Source organism: Phocoena sinus, chromosome 3, assembly GCF_008692025.1.
Source record: "Phocoena sinus isolate mPhoSin1 chromosome 3, mPhoSin1.pri, whole genome shotgun sequence".
NCBI classification, from domain to species: Eukaryota; Metazoa; Chordata; class Mammalia; order Artiodactyla; family Phocoenidae; genus Phocoena; species Phocoena sinus.
Window position 1 is genome coordinate 10,612,246 of NC_045765.1, and position 9,330 is coordinate 10,621,575.

At 48.5% G+C, this 9,330-nt stretch overlaps 1 pseudogene; it reads right to left on the reverse strand.

Annotated features, from left to right (window-relative positions):
* Positions 1-6,862: 6,862 nt before the first annotated feature.
* LOC116750847 lies at positions 6,863-8,319 on the reverse strand (annotated as a pseudogene).
* Positions 8,320-9,330: the final 1,011 nt, after the last annotated feature.

A 9,330-nucleotide genomic window follows, 5' to 3' on the forward strand; every position in this document is an offset into this window, starting at 1 on the left:
TCTCCCACACTCCCACCCTCATCATGTATTCCAATCCATCCTTTGAATTAAGGGGAAAATTACCCAAAACTTTTCAATAAGGCAAAAGGATAGCTACATTTCTTTTCAATATCATGCTGAAGTATTGTCTGATAGGCCTGCCTACTTCTCTCATTTTGGGGGCAATTGTTCCTTTGTTCCGTACCTAGACTGTGAAGTTAGTGTTAACTCATAGGAGATTAATAAATTGCAAGCAGTTTCTGTCCGGTGGAATGCAAATTATTTCTGTTCATCTAAAAATATTACCCCAAAGGTTATGTTTTATTGCCCTGTGAGACTTCTCTGATAGAAAAGATAACTCCAAGGGCTAAGGTTTTATTTTTCTGTATTTTTGTATCTAACTTGAAAAACTAAATCCATCATTCCTGACAAAATAAATCCTGTTCCTCAAATGCTCTGCAAACTAGCTTTACTCACCTGGCTCCCTCATTAATAAATGTCCTTGACATACGCTCACTATATATTTGTAGGAGAGTCACATTTTTATCTATTGGAATATAATACTTTGACATTAGATACTCAACTACTCGACATCTTATAATTCTAGGAACATCCTGTACAATTTCATAGCTCTGGACCTTTGCACTTACCAGTCGCTCTCACTGGATGAGTCCTCTCTCACCTGGAAAAGTCCTATGCTCCCTTCCATACTCGGTCCTGAAATCTTCATTGCCATCCCCAGGCAGTGATGAACACACTCTCTTTGGACCTCCCCGTACCTTGTGGAAACTGGACCACACCTGGGACAAGCTATCACACTGCATGCACGTGTTTCATTTCTTGGTTTTGCATCCTCCCAGGAGAGCAATACATTATACTTCCCTCTTTATGTGCAGTACCTAGCTTAGTGTTAGGCATAGGGGAGAAGCTCTGTAGATGGAGAAATGTCCCCCTGAAGAAAAAAATGGGGGGAAGGATATTCAAGTGGGTGTAGAGTGGGTTATGAGGGGGAAGCCCAGAATTGAGGGACAACGAAAGGAGAGCTGACCTAGAGATAGAGGTAAAAGAACATAAGAGTGTAGACTGGGGCTTGGAGAGCTCTTTCCAGGGCTGGGGACTTTTTCTTGGTTTTGGTGGGCTTTTCTTCCCCCTACATCCCTGCCTTTATGCCAGGAAAGCATGCAAGGAAAAGATTTGCCTCCTTCTTACCTCTTTGCCACAGCAGTTTCTAAGCAACACGAGGTCCTCACAATGGAATTTCTGAAGGTCTGGGCTCTATGATCTTTGCTTCTCCCGATGGAGGACAAATGACAGAGATCAGAGACAAAGAGCTGAGTCTGGGACTCAGGGCCAGACTGATACCTGGTATGGCACAAGGGCGTTTCCTCCTGGTATGGGATAGGTGAGCCAGAGGAGAAGAAAATAAGAGGATTATCTGGGGCTGAATCCCCTCACTTCCCATTAAATAATTTGCTGTTTTGACTGTTTCTAGAGAGTTTCCCCCTCGAGGGTCAGGGGAGTGACCTGCTCTGCCACGTCTACCCACTGGGAGCAGCGTTGGAGCCACCTGTGGGATCTGCCCTCACCTCATCTCCACATCCTCCAGCCCCACACCTCAGCCCTCATTACACCCTTTTCTTCCCAAACCACTTCTCCTCTTGGTTGTGGCCTCCAGGGTACCCAGCTTCCCTTAGGGAACATCTTACTGCATCTCCATTTTTTTTACAAGTCTAGATTAAGAAATATCTTTTGTCAAGTCTTGCTCTAGATCCCTGGGACACCTGTGGACCTTGCTTTGGAACAAATATCAAAGCAGTGGAGAGGAGGGCAAGCTTTCCAAAGAGTCACCTGAGTGACAAGGCAATGCCCAGGCCCTAATGGGCATGAGGTACCTTGGCCGTGAGTGTTGGAATGAGCCTGAGGTCAGGAGTACCTGAATGATGGGGATGTCAGGACCTTCACAGAGTCCTTTGCTAATCTGCTTTGCAGTCAGCCTAGCAGATGTCCCCTTGTTCATTCAACATGTAAGCCCTTTTTGAGCACCTTACATTTTTGATCGAGTGATAAACAGGTCAGATAAGGACCCTCCCCTCATGGGATTTCCTTCTAGTTGTGGGTGAGGTTATGCAAAGGGACAAAGGATAAATAAACAGGTAAAGATAATGATGCATATGATTAAAATAAAATAGGGCTATGTGCTGGAGCAAGCCTGGGGGCTTCTCAGAGGAGGTGACATTTGGATATAAGACAGAAATGTTGAGAAAAGGCCAACCAAGCAGAAGGGGAGTGGAAAAGTATACCTCGCACTCGTGGGAGAGGAAATCACGCATGCAAAGGCCCTGAAGCAGGAACTGGTTTGACATATTTGAATCACAGGCCTGTGTTTCAGAAGGCAACGTGGAAAATAGTGTGAGATGGGTGTGGTCAAAAGTCAGGGTCCTGGTCATTCAGGGCTTTATAGACCCATGTGAGGAATTAGGGTTTTAATGTAAGAGAGATGGGAAGCCACTGGAAGGCTTTGTAGCAAAAATGATGTGATGTGATGTCCTTTTCTGATTTCTAAGTTTGCTCTAGCTGCTGTGTTGAGATTGGGCTGTAAGCGGGCCAGACTGTAGAAGCCATGGTGGGCTTCTAGGTCCATTCCTAGATGTGGCCGGAGTGGGAGAACGGGAACAGCTCCCTGGGCTTAAAATGATCTTTTCATTGTTGATTCCTGACTTAACGGCATTGTGATTAGAAAATGTTCCTTATGATACTGCTGCTTTTTTCTTTTTCTTTTGATTTTTTATTTTTGGCTGTGTTGTGTCTTTGTTGCTGCGCACAGGCTTTCTCTAGTTGTGGCGAGCAGGGGCTATACTTCATTGTGGTGTGCTGGCTTCTTGCTGTGGCTTCTCTTGGTGTGGAGTCTGGTCTCTAGGGGTGGGAGCTTCACTAGTTGTGGCACGCAGGCTCGGTAGCTGTGGCGCACAAGATTCATTGCTCCGCGGCATGTGAGATCTTCCCGGACCAGGGCTTGAAACCATGTCCCCTGCATTGGCAGGCAGATTCTTAACCAATACGCCACTAGGGAAGTCCCAGTACAGCTTCTTTGGTACTTGTTGAGATTTGCTTTCTCCCTGGTATATGATCAGTCTTCCTACCTTTGCACGTACGCTCCAGAAGCACAGGCAGCGCCCTAGTTCCATGTGTGTCCCCTTGATCACGCTCAGCAGCTGTTCATCGAGGCTTCTGTGAATTTGCTCATCTCTATAAGACTCGTTGGTTACGACACGCAGGACATTCAGGCATTTTGTCCCTCTCAGTTTCCATCGGTTTTCGTGTCTGTCTTTTGAGGCCATGAGAGGAACACAGTCTGGGTCCTATCCCTTCCCCTGGAACCACGTCTCCAGACAGCGTGTCCCTGATGCTGTCAGCCCCCAAGGCTGCCCCCAGATTCCCCACCAGCACAGCCTCCTCCAACCCTACCACACTCCCGTCCTCACACTTAGGGGTGTTGCTCATAACTGCTTTTAGAGAGAACTTATTTCATTTCACTTACAATCATTGCATGGTGTTCACCTTGCTTTTCCTTTTCTTTGTACTATGAACACATGAGCTCTACCCTTGGAACATTTGAAGTACACAGCGCAGTGTTAACCACAGGTGCCTCTAGAACTGATGTTTTCCAGTCATACACACGTCTTTATTTTTAGCTTGAACTTTCTTTTTTATTGATATATAGTTGATTCACAATATTATATTCATTTCAGGTGTACAGCATAGTGATTCACAATTTTTAAAAGTTATCTGTCACGCATTTTTTGTTTTGTTTTGTTTTGTTTTGCGGTACGCGGGCCTCTCACTGTCGCGGCCTACTCCCGCTGCGGAGCACAGGCTTCGGACGCGCAGGCCCAGCGGCCATGGCTCAGGGGCCCAGCCGCTCCGCGGCACGTGGGATCCTCCCGGACCGGGGCACGAACCCGTGTCCCCTGCATCGGCAGGTGGACTCTCAACCACTGAGCCACCAGGGAAGCCCATGTCACGCATTTTTAAACTTATTTTCATTTTGGAGCTTCTGCTATGTGTCCAGGAGCTGTGCAGGGCACAGAGACTAGAACAGATGCCACCCTGCCCACGTGAACTTCAGGAAACAGTGGGAATCAGTAAAATGTTTTCAGGTGCTTCACTGTGTTAAGTGCTCAAGAGAAAACTGGAGCAGGGGAGTGGGGCAGGTCAAGTGGGCGGGGCTCTCCGTCCTTCCCTCCGGGGAGGAGGCTTAGACGCCCAGGGGTGGGACAGGATGGACGGGGGCGTGGCTTGTGGGGTCTCCAGGCTAGGGTGGCTGCTGTGCTGGGGCCAGGATTCAAGGGCTGGAAGCAGGAGAGGGCCGGTTGAGCAGGGTCAGGGCCCTGGGGGTGCCGGCCCTCGTCCCTGCCCCTGGGGAGTGAGGGCCTGGGCTGTCGCTGCCTGTCCCGTCCCTGTGGGTCGGGGGCTGCGCAGGGGGAGGGCTGTGGGCGCATAACCGGCCGAGTCCACAGTCATTTACAATTCTGTCTTGTTTCCTGTCCTCTAGGCCCCACCTGACACCCTGACTGCGGGGCAGAAGCTGACAGCGAGTGGTGGGTTCACGTCTCCGGTCCCCAGCCACCTCGACCGCTGGGACTGGTCAGGGGCGCCTGGTACGGAGGGTCCACCCAGTCCCGCTGGCTTGGGCTCCGGCCCTTCCTGTCAGGAGGACGGAAGGCAGGGGTGACGGATGGGAAAGTCTGCTGATTCCTGCCCTTCCGGGCAGTCCTGGAGCCCGTGCCCCCGCCCCTCAGTCTGTACCCCCAGCCACTCCTAGACGGAGTTGGGGGGCAAATCTGGGGAGCACCCATCTGCTCCAGCTCCTCTGGGTGCAGAGGAGGAGTGGGACGCCCCCCACCCCACCCCAGGCACGCACAGGCCTCCTCGGGAGCCAGAGCTGGAGGGGGACACCTGCGCCAGGTGACGTGGTGGAACCAGGCCGACAGCACAGGGAGGCTGGTGTGATGCCCACGCAGGGCCTTATTCACGTAGCTCTGCTTTGGTGGTGTCTTAGTTCTGAGAGGTTACAGACCCCCGAGGGCCCTCCTTGCAGGAACTTGACCACGTGCCCAGCCTGCCGACCCCTCACCACGACCGGGTGTGGGGAGGTGTCAGAGACCACACGGGGTGCCGTGCCCTGAGGACGTGCGCGACCTGAGTCGGTGACATGGAGGAGCCCCGAGAAGATGTCGTGCCGGCTGTTTCGGGACTTAGAGGAGCTGATTCGAAAGTTCACATGCAGAGCAACTAAGCGAGAACTGCTGGGAAAACCCTGTAAACGCGTGGAAGAGGGACTAGGCACGCCAGCTACAAGACACAGATAAAGGTTACACTAATGCTCCCGTAATTACCAAAAGCCTTTCCAAGTCAGACAAAATCCTGGATTCCACTTTAAAAACTGGCTGATTTCAACCACATGAAAATCAAGTCAGAAACTCATGAGTTCCATGAGTAAGGAACTTTAATAAAAGCTTGATGGAAAGCAGCGACAAGTACAACCGTATCTAAATGTAAAACTGTCATTCTGCAAAAGACACAGTTAAGAGAATGAAAAAGCTACAGACTGGGAGAAAAGATTTGCTAATCGTATACCTAATGAAAGACTCGTGCAGAATAAGAAGCAAAGTGCTGGCGAGGACGTGGAGCAACAGGAACTCCCGTCCGGCACCGGTGGGGATGCATATGGCGCAGCCACCGTGGGAGACAGCTTGACCGTTTCTTACAAAACCGCACACATGTGCTCACCATGTGCTCAGCAATCATGCTCCTTCGGATTTACCCAAAGGACTTGAAAACATACATCCACGTAAAGCCTGCGTGCAACCTTCACTGCTCTGCTCATGACCGTTAACAACTGGAAGCAACCAAGATGATCTTCAAAGAGGGAACGGAAAGACCGCGGGATTCCATGAAACGGACTACGATTCAGGGGCACAAGGGAACCAGCTATTGATTCACTCAAAGCACGGGTGAGTCTTAGACTTGTTTTGCTAAGTGAAAGAATCCAGACCCACGTATGACTCCATTCACAGGACGTTCTGGAAAAGGCGTAACCCCGGGAGGATAAGGAGCAGTGGCTGCCGGGGCTGCGAGGCTGGGGGCTGACGCTGGAGCGCGGATGCGGCGGCCCCACCCTGTGTGAAAACCCACGGGCCGTGCATCCCAGAGACTGAGCTGTTCTGTGTGCAAACTGAAAAAATAAAGAAAATCAAAGCTCATCACATGGTACACCTGGGATCTATGCGTTTCCTTACATGTACACTTTACCCATGAAAAATGTTTCACACTGAGGTGTCCTGAAGAGTTCACTGCTTTTTTGCCTTATTTCTTAAACACGCCTGTTTTGTCATGAGAGTTTGTCAGACAATATGAAACCAAGAGCATTAGCATGAAACAAGCACCCCTGTGTGCCCTTCCCCAGGCAGCAAGCCCATTCCACGTGCTGGCAGCCTACTCCGTGTATGACACCGTGAGTAGCCCTGCGCCCAGGCCCTGCCCCTTCCAGGGGGTTCTACGCGATGGTAAGGATGCAGGCGCACAGGGTGACAGAGATGATGTAGGGGGCTCCCCAATCTTAGACTGAGCAGAAAGGCTGGGGTGCAGACTCCACTTTCCAGGACAGAAACAGAGCCTAACTCCTCGGTTGAGCGAGACCCGCACTTGACGCATTTAAACTTATATGGGGCTGTATGTCAGTGATCTCATAAAACCAAGAAATATTTATTTAAAAGATAAAAAATTAAAATGTAAAAAATGACCAATGAAAGAGGACAACCAACAGTTGTTTTTCCTTTAGAAGTCTTTATTAAATCATAAGTGTACAATAGCTTCTTAAGTCTACACAGACACTTCAGTTTTTTAAAGGAATACATTGTAACATTATGTCTCATTACACCATGGTCCTGGGTAACAGCTTTTCAAAACTTTGTGAGAAAATTCTTGAAAATTGTTTCATATGTCACCCGACACAAATTTCAACATTATCAAAGAAGGTATGCTTCTACACTCTTACAAATACCAGTAGAAAGAAACAATTAGAAAGCTAAGAAACTGTCTCAGAAGCATTTTTTTCCACAATCTTTCCTCCATAGTAAGGTAATGTTCTTAAATAATCCAACCCGTTCACAAATGGCTCTCCGCATCTGCTCCGATGTCTTCTGCCATATCACTGCATATTTCTGACTGAGGGAAGAGTTTCCATGACCTGAAGATGTTCTGCTGCCTCTGGGCTTTCACGCTTGCCCACAGCAAATAGAAGCTCAGTATCGGATGGTCCCTCCATAACGCCCACTTCCTCCACTGCCTCCTGGACCATACTTTCCTCCATGGTGTAATCCTTGTTCCCGCAGCAAAAGTTTCCACCCTTTGCTAAGTTTAGTTAGAAGGTTGCTGGTTATGATTTCTGAAAATCATTGTCATTTCCACTTGCACACTTTCCTCCTCCATAGATGCCATACCAACCCCCGGAGCCTCCACCCTGGTTGCCAGATCCAGGTCCTCCACCACACCTACTAGAGCCATGACCAAGCCCACAGACCACTCCTGAATCCATCAGATCGTCCTCCAAATTTCCTTCCTCGTCCTGGCCCTGCTCCAGCATTTCTACCACCATCAGGAGAGTCTCCAAAACCAACGTTGCCTCCTCTTCCACCTCTAGAACTGTGGATTTCCTGCATTTTAGGTCAAGACAAGGCCTTTCTTACTTCTGCATGATGACCATTGATGCTATGGTCTTTCTGCAACACGAGCTTACCCACAGGATCATGGTCATCAAAAGTAACAAATCCAAAGCCTCTTTTCTTTCCAGACTCCCTATCAGTAATTCTCTCAATGGCATCGATTTTTCCATATTTCTCAAAGTAATCTCTAAGATGATGCACCTCAGTATCTCCTTCAATTCCACCAACAAACAGCTTCTTCATGGTGACAAGAGCCCCCGGCTTTCCATAGTCCTCTCTTGGGACAGCACGTTTGGCGGCAACCGTTTTCCCATCAATGGAATGAGGTCTGGCAGCCATGGCAACATCCACCTCAGCCATGTATGAAAACGTGACAAAACCAAATCTTCCTGGTTTTTGGCTGGCAGGATGCCTTATTAACACACAGTCTGTAAGGTTTCCCCGTTGCTTGTAGTAGTTCCTCAGACTTTCTTCCGTGGTTTCAGAGCTTAAGCCACCAATAAAGAGTTTACAGAATTGTTCCTTTTCTTTCTTATTCCTCTCCAAAGGAACCGATGTTGAAGTTCTCTTCATCGCAGGCTTACTCGCTTGAGCCATTTTCCCGAAGCTGAGGGGGATGAGGGAGACCTCCGAAGACTATCGTGAACCGGAGGGTCCCGGCCCTGCGCTGAGAACAGAACCTCTGCTGCTCCAGCAACAACACCTGTAGGAGCACCTCCACCGGGGACCTGGTGATGCCGCTACTGCTCTGGAGCCGCTGCCACCCTTGAACCAATCTTGAGCAACTTTCCGTTTTTCTGCAAAACGTCATTTTGAACCGAGCGACCTTTCCTGATCCAGTAATCAAACTTCTTATTACGTTTCCTCTACATGGATTTGTTCCGAACTTTTAATTTTCTCTGCTTTGTTATCTATTTTTGATACAGTTTTCCTCACTAAATTGGATATTCAATGAGGAGATCACTAATGTGGACTTTAAAGTTTTACGCCAAAATGCTTACCTATTGCTGTGCCCTTACAATGGAGTTCAGATATCTTTTTCGAAAGAAACTATTCAGACTACAAAAAGGATTTTTCTAAATTTTACAAATAAATTCACTTAACTACAATCGTGTAGTGATATAATCTCCTTTGTGGTAGACTGCAATCAATTGTCATTAGGATTCCAAATCCTTTCTCTGTCTAATCCATAAGACTCTATAATCTAAATAATATGTTTAAAGTTTACATTTATCAGTACACCTTTCCTCTTAAGTCTCTTATCTGTCCTCAAAGATAGTTTTTAAAGGGGAAATCCGTTCATTCCTTTTCTTCTACCATAATTATTAATACTATCCTTTTCATTACTCAAGATATCCCAGTTTTCAGGGAAAATTACTTGATCCTCCTAATGATAGAGCACCTAATATACACGAAGTTGTGTACAAAAGGCCAGGGTTCAGGGCTTCCCTGGTGGCGCAGTGGTTGAGAGTCCGCCTGCCGATGCAGGGGACACGGGTTCGTGCCCCGGTCTGGGAAGATCCCACATGCCGTGGAGCTGCTGGGCCCGTGAGCCATGGCCGCTGAGCCTGCACGTCCGGAGCCTGTGCTCCACGATGGGAGAGGCCACAGCAGTGAGAGGCCCACG